This window comes from Emydura macquarii, unplaced genomic scaffold, assembly GCF_026122565.2.
Source record: "Emydura macquarii macquarii isolate MOO-44397 ecotype Brisbane River unplaced genomic scaffold, CSIRO-AGI_Emac_v2 contig_2297, whole genome shotgun sequence".
Lineage (NCBI taxonomy): Eukaryota > Metazoa > Chordata > Testudines > Chelidae > Emydura > Emydura macquarii.
Window position 1 is genome coordinate 2,067,501 of NW_027132434.1, and position 7,985 is coordinate 2,075,485.

At 36.0% G+C, this 7,985-nt stretch overlaps 1 protein-coding gene across 5 annotated transcripts in view; it reads left to right on the forward strand.

The window, feature by feature from the left end:
• The window catches only part of SYNCRIP (synaptotagmin binding cytoplasmic RNA interacting protein), a 28,238-nt gene extending 27,006 nt beyond the window's left edge, over positions 1–1,232 (forward strand). For all 5 annotated transcript variants that reach the window (XM_067560721.1, XM_067560722.1, XM_067560723.1 and 2 more), the window contains exon 12: positions 1–1,232. This exon is cut by the window's left edge. The gene's annotated coding sequence lies outside the window, so the exon portion shown is untranslated.
• The last annotated feature ends 6,753 nt before the right edge of the window (positions 1,233–7,985 follow it).

The following is a 7,985-nucleotide window of genomic DNA, read 5'->3' on the forward strand; positions in this document are numbered from 1 at the left end:
GCATTGAAATTTTTATTGCAGTGGTATAGATGAATGCCATCATTGGTATCCTTAAATTTTATTTCTGCTCATGAAGGTTAATCATGATTGTCTATATAGTAATCACTTTTGAATTGTGTTCAGATACAGCAGTTTCAGGTGTAATCATCAGAGCTGGTTAGTCAGGCATTCCAGATAGTGGTTCTTTTCAGAACCTTTTTTAAAGGGTTGGTTAACTACCTCAGTAGCAGAGGATTGAACTATACCCTGTCTGTACTGTACATAGAAAATCTTTGTAGATAAAAGCAAGGCTTGTTTAATATGATATGAGGGTAAGATAATATACCAAATGTAACATTCTTAGTTGCCTTTAGTTTCAGAGGCTTTGTAAGATTTCCTCATGACCATCATAACAGGCCTTGCTTTTGTCGTATTTTGTGGCTGAAAAAGCAGCCTTGCTTCTTCAGATATTGTAGTTATTTGGATGTATAATAGTTTAGCAAGATGTTACTTTTGTAAGACATCAGATGTTCAAAAAAGTGCATCAGCAACTTGTACTAAATACTGCAGTGTCCCTTTATAAAAGGTCAGACTAAAACTGACAACTGTACAGTGAAGCCTGACATTTGGATATTTTGAAGTTTTTCATAAATCATAGAAAATAGTATATGGCTGTAGTTTAGCTTTTTAGGTAAAAGGTATGTTTTCATTAGTGCATTTCTTATTGCTGATCGCTGTAAAAACATGTGGATCAGCTTTCCATTTCTCTTATGCAGATCATGATAACCTGTAGAGTAGAGTACAATCATTTGTGCTGTTTTTAATTTTCTAAAGCACCTTGATGACAGTGAGTGTTCAGTGGTGAAGCATCCTCTATTGAATCACCCTTCCAAAAAAAAAAAAAAAAAAAAAAACTTGTCAGGTCTGACTTGTGTAGGTAAAGAAAAGTGAAATTTATGATTTAGCTTGGACTTGACATAATGAGCTTCCCTTATCCCCTTTCCCAAAGGGATACTGCAGTTCTACATACCCATAGGCACCACAATGAAAATTGAAGCTTATACCTAATTAAGGTTTTATACACACCAGTTCCCCCCAGTAAATGCAAATTTTATCAAAAAAATTAGATATGTCATATGTTGAAAATGCTCATGGCAAACAATCATTTTGCATTCCTGCAAATAAAATTGTTTTATACTGTAAGCTGGAGGCGAGTGTAACTTATTTTTGTAATAAAGTTTTTATTTTTTTTATGTGTCATTAATATAAATGTGTGTTAGTACAGAGGTCTTCTGGCTTAAAAACTTAGAATCACACACATTTCAGTATGTTTACTTGTATTTACATAATTTTTAGAATAGTGGTTGCCAATAGCCTGTATGTTTCACATTAATTGAATTTTTGTTACCTTAATAAACCATTTTAGTATGTTGTATGTCAATTACTGGGATAGCTGGGACATGAAGTGTAATTAAAAATTGTCAAGTATTCATTGGAATATGTAAATGTGCCTTGCCAGTTATGAACCTTAAACATAAGTGGATGATGGTAAAATGAGTAATCAGTGCTTAATAAGGCATTTGCTGCCACAGTTTCGTGAACTGCCCATACTAAAGAAAGTACTTCCTTTTTCCTCAAATTTGAGCATAAAAGTATAAGATTGCATTGGCTTCTAAAATTTCAAACATAGTGATAGAATATTAGGCTTATGGAAAGTGGGTTTGTTAAATATATGTAGCCTTACATATAAATTTTGAATTTCAATGTAATCCTTGGTGCTGGCAATTCCCAGTGTCAAGGAGTTAATGCTCTCTTCAAAAGAGGTTGCCATGCCTACTGGCACTTTTACTGTCATATATGATTTTATAAGGAACACTGTCAGGGTGTTTGTCCATTTTATAGCAAGTCACAAATTGAGTTTAATGAATTGGAGGCTGGGGAAGAAGGGAAGTCCTCTAATTTCTAAATCTGTTAAATTTCTCCATTGCTGAAAAATTGAAAAATGCTTTTGTGGGCTCACGTGCTACTCTTTTCTCTCTGTTGGAAAAACTGAAAACCGTTTATTTGCAGAACTGTGTTCACAATTGGTGCTGGTGCGCAAAGAAGATATGACACTAAGGCACTACATAAGTTGAAATTGTGGACAAATATCCATCAATTTCAGCTGTAATTAAAGCACAGAGGGAAAGTATTGGAAAATGTTAAAATTGACTGGGAAATGTTTTTGTTTGAATGGAATGTAAAGAAGGGTGAATAAGCAAAACTACCAGAATCTTGACAGTGTTCTTTTTAATAATTATGAACTCAAGCCATTATAACTTTTAAAATTAAATATGATTTGCACTGTTCTGATATTGGTGCAGTTTTTTAGCAATATGATCTGAAAGCTAAAGTAAAATGCATGTGATGACTTGATATTGTGAAAAGTTTTCAAAACAAAAAAATGTTAAGATGTTTTCAAAGCTTTAAATTTGGTTGTTAAAGGAAACAAAACAAACTTCAATATTGAATATTAATGACATTGAAGATGGGCAAGTGCATATATAAAAGGTTGGTTTGGTTGTCGTGGGTGTTGGTAAACTTGAAATGTTCTACAGCAATAATGCATTTTTACGGAATATGATATAAATGAACATAATACACAGTTCCTATCAGCATGTTAAAGGCAACTGTTTACTATCTAAAGTGCTGTAATACTTGCAGTTATATTCATGGGGGTGGGTCTTTCTCTGCTGAAATAGTTGCAGAGAATTGAGAGCATGAGCTATTACAGTTCGACACTAACTTGTGCAGATCTGTTCCAAAATTTACAGGATAGTTGAATTTAAGAAGAAACTAGAAACTTATGCTGCTCAACACTTCTGGTTTATAAACACTCCAATAACAGGGTGTTTTAAAGGATACTTTGTTTTAAAATTCAAGTTTGTTTTTGTCAAATGAGTTGTACAGGCCTGTTACTACTGTGTTTTTTTTAAAGAAGCAAAGTCCAACTTCACTCAAAACTTAGGTTATGTAAAAAAGCTTTTTACAAATCTTCAGATCAGTACATTACCAGGAACTTCATTGGAATGAAGACAGTTTTTTAAATAAACTTTGTCCTGTCCTGTGTGCATCCTGCACGTTCCTGGATTAAACCAGTGCGGAGAAATGAAATTGCTCATTGTCCAAGTTGAGAAATGCAAAAAGTAAATGACAGTAAAAGGAAAATAACTATTTTAATATTCATTTTAATAATCTTAATTACATTTCCTTATTTTACTAACTTTTACCTCAATGTTCCTGTAAAGGTTACAAATCTAAAAGAAGGGAAATTGGTACTGTTACTGGACTGTGGTAACAGGATGACATTAGAACTTCAAATCACACAAGCCTTCTCTTAAAGGGACACTACAATTTAAAATCAAACTTCTGGCTTGAAAATATTACCTGCTATTCCATGTGACACACACAGTTGCTATTACTAAAACTGTTTTTCTTTTCCAGTTTGTCACTTTGTGCATTTGACAATACTTGTAATCTGTTTTACTCTTCCCGATTAGCCAGTCAGTTATCATGTTTGTGTGTGCTTTTTACAAAACAATAGAGAAAATCTAAAACACAGAAGTGGAGACTCGGGTTGGTGCAATACATTAAAATAAGTATGAATGTTTTCTGAATTGACCAAATCTCAAGCTGATAGTACCCCTTTCATACCACAGAAATTAAGTTACTTTCATAAACACATTTGCGAGGACTTAATGAAGAGGATGATGCTTGTTTTAAAGCCCATCAGCTGTAGGTATTGGAAATATATACAAAAATAAGAAAAATGACTTACCATTTGTCATAAAATGGTCTATAATGGTCTGAAAACTCTCAGGTTTATGGTATGAAGCATAGACTACTTGGCTCCTAATTCTGTAACCAGCTCAGCATGGGCCGGGGGGGTCTGCCTGCACTGAGTCCTTAAATGGGGGTGCAAACTAACCAGCCGTCTTGCGGTACACCTTTGCTGGCTATGGGCAACTGCTTTAACTGATCTAGTCTGTGAGAGGAGCAGCTCCAGCAACTGAGCCAGGATTTCTAGTGTCAAACTTCTGCATTGAAGTGCTTTTCTCACTGCCTGCCTGCCAAGTAAAAATGACATTTTCTAGTCAGTTTTTGTTGTGCATAGCACTGTGGTAAACCATTTGAGAGAAGTAAATCTTGCTAAAGATGTGATCCATTTTTTTGTGAGGGGGGAAAACTGGAAGGGAGAGAAGGCAAACAGCTATTTTGGTACCCCACAATTGTGTGATGATGCCAGAATCAGCCCACTGGAAAAACTCTGTCCCATCATGCAAAACTACTTTTGTGTGATGCTTTTTTTAACCAATGTGATCAAAACTTCTAGAGCAAATTTGCCATATGTGTTCAGATACCTGGGGCACAGGAAGTTGTTTTTGTAGTTTTCAGTTCTGATTTGACAGTAGTGAACATAGTCACTATAGGACTTTATTATTGATGGTCAATATTGCTATATGCTCTGATTATTAGCTTATTTTAAATTTGGAGAAAGGGCCATCTGTTACGTTAATGTCCTCATAAGTAAGCTTTTAGCTGGTTGATGGAATAAAAGAATATTGGGAAAAAAACCCAAAATTAAGATGGTCACTCCAATGGATGCTGCATATATGAGCTCATCTGGGAACACTTGGTCAAATTTAGTGTTAACATTTGATGATAGTATCTTCAAGGCTTCAAAGTTTTCTAAATGTGGGGCAAGAGCTAGATAATTTCTTGGAGAACAGCAATTGTAACAGCTGTCAGTCTGCATTATCAGAAGTGTAGGAGAGCTAGCCATTCTTGGTAAGTAAAGTCAACTTGTTGACTCAAGTGCAGTGTGTCTAGGTTAGGTTAGTTTCAGGTAGAGGCAAACTACAAGAAAACACTATGTGACTCTCTGGCTGTATGAGTTTTCTTGGGTTCTGAATGTTAGAGTCAAAAATTATCTGCTCTGTGTCACTCTTCACAAGGTGACCTACCTGGTATCAGCCAAAACCAGCAGCGCCAGCATTCTGGTTTCCTTCTAGACTGAAAGATCATATCAGGCCAGTGTTGGTGAGGCAATTACTTAATTTGTTTAAACTTACTTTCTTCTATGAGTGAGTGAGAGATACCAAGGACCATCCAAACTTACCTCCTGCCCTCTAAATAGAAGTAGCATTGCTTTTGCACTGTATTTGGGATGTCCTCAGTTTTCTATAATACAAGAACTTGTGTTCTGAACTTGTTTTAATGTTATACTATGTTTTTGTCAGGGTTTTTGTTTTATACATCACACTTGCTACGTCCCTTTTCTCCAAATTTGTTTAGTGCATGACCTCTTAAGATCTAATTCCTTCCTAAATTTGTATGCCAAATTTGTTTGAAGTACTTAGAACAAATGAAAATATCTTGAAGTCCTGAATTTTGTTGAAGCCATCTCTATTAAGTAACATTCGGCTGCACTGTACAGTTTTTAAATTTGATATTGCTTTCTTTGGTCACTGATGTACAGAAAGAACAAAACAGGACTTGAGGCCCCTTCCCCCCCAAAAGAAGTTTAGCACATTTCTACTACCCCCTGCAGTCACTATATTTATGGCTTATACTGTAATTTGACCTTTATAGAAAATACGATGAGTAAAATCTTTATGGAAGTCTGGACAAATACACCATTCTTAAATGATTATCTAAAATCAAATACTTAGTGTTCTGTCTGGTCTCAACTCTTGAATTTCTCTATGGCTGAAGATAAATTACAAATATCTAATGCCCTGAAAGTTCCTGTGACCCACCTGTGGATGCAGTATTAGCTAATTTTCACAATGTAGTTTTATTTGGTTTCTCTAAAGTACTTCTCATCTGAGAATTTCAAAAGACTTCACAAATATCAAGCCTCAAAATCCCCCCTGCGAGGTAAGCATGTATTATGTTTAATGATGGATAAACAAAACTACAGCAGTTAAGAAAATTGCTAGGGTAACAATGAGTCATTAGCAGAGCATGACTCCTGGCTCCCAGTCCCTTGTTCTAGCCATTATTACATTACTTTCCTATCTTGTACTAGCTGGTAATGTATCTGCTTTTCACTTGTCTTCAATCATGCTGTGGTATTTGGTTATTTTATGTAATTTGTGATGGATAATGGAAAATATTTTAAATTCACCCTACTTGTAGAGCTGTAGGAGACTAAAGAATTCAGCTCAAGTTGCGTCACAGGTCCCGTTAGTACAACTTGAATGGTGCAGCGTCATTCTTTCAAAATAATTCCTGCAAGGGATAGATGTGAACCTTCATGCTATGGAACTGATGTCCTAAAACACACTCTCGTGGAGAGCCAGCCTAAATATATGGATATCTAGATCGGTTTGTTCATGGCTTGAAAACTTAATCTGATTTATTTTAGCTTAAACATGGTTTCTCTCAGGGCTGTAAAATGCATCTTCTGCCCTCTCTCCTAGTACAAAACCATGTTTCTATAAATGTGAAGAAAACTACTTCCCATGGTAGAACTATATTTCTTAATCTTCAAGAGACCAGATATTTTTTGACAGTCCATTCAACTGAAGTGTATAGATTACCCAGCCTGCTCTAAGGGGGGGGGGGGGGGGAGTGGTAAAGCAATGGTGGAGACAACATATTCCATGTCCTTGCTGAATATCTGAACAAACAAATACAGAATGACTTGCAAGTGAAAGTGATGTCACTCAAAATGTTGAATTGTTAAAGACCAGAGCCGAGAGTGCAAAAGCAAAAATTGGTCTGGGTGTACTGAAAGTTTCCTCAGAGAACTTCATCACAGCATACCTGTCTGGTAAGCAGGTGTTCCTTTTGTCAATATCTTCAGTTACCAGACATGACCACTCTAGAATGTGGTGAGTGGTACCAGTGAGTAAACTCTCAAACATCAAACCTGGCTTAAAAGTATTTGGAGTATTCCATGACATAAATTGCTAATACAAACAGCCATTTCAAATGCTGTTTACTGACCACCTTCCTTCTGGTTAACTTGGGTCGGGTAAGGGCTCCAGTTTGGGGCTACTTTTCTCTAGAATGGTTTATCTGTAATTCAGAAGGGTACCAAACTTCTTGCCTTTGTCTCCGTTTGAGTCAGAGAATTGTGTTTCCATAGCAAAGATTTTGGCAAACCTGGGAACTTTGCAGGAGTTAGTTTTAAGACACATGAGAACTTGCCCTTACCCTGTCTTAATTTGCTATTTAATATATGGTTGATTCCAAAGGCAAGGAAATGAATAATCCTAGGTGATAGTGCTTTGGTTTTTTTCCTAATGACATAATTTAACTTTAAAGCAGAATATTTTAAGTTGCTTTTCATAGCAGCTCCACATTTGAACAAAAACTATTTAAAGTACACGCTTTGAGGTTGCATTGTTTCTACCTGGTAAACCTAGTGAACATTTTGTTTCCAGTAACGTTCCTGGCATAAATTCTCAAAATAGTCAAAAACCCACAGTAGACTTTGCTCATAAAATGGGGGAGGGGGGAAGAGGTCAAACCAGAAGAGTAAGCTGTCTTATTCACAAATTCACCCTCATGCTGTCTTTTGTTTTTGCCTCAATAACTGGGCCTTGGAGCTTGCCTTTATTAATAGCTGTGGGTTCTAACACAAAGGATATGAATTCTAAAGTCTGTGCCTGTCTCCAGAAATACACTAAATAGTGTACTGCTGACTTAAGTTGCTTTTTATGTAATTACTCCCTGGCTGGACAGCTGTAGGTATTTAAGGTCTTAAAAGTAGATCCAGTATGGAGCATCACTACCACATGCATGCTCATTTACATTTTGAAATAATATGTATGTTACTAAAATGTTGACAGGTGGTGTGGAATAATTTCTTACCCCCATAGGGCAGCCATCCCCTACAGGTAATAATGAAGTATCAGCAGCTTAGCAGATTGCCCAAAGAGGTACTTTTTAAAAATGTCCCTTTTTGCTGCACTTCATATGGAATAGCTAGAGATCCACTAGCGATTGTCTATATT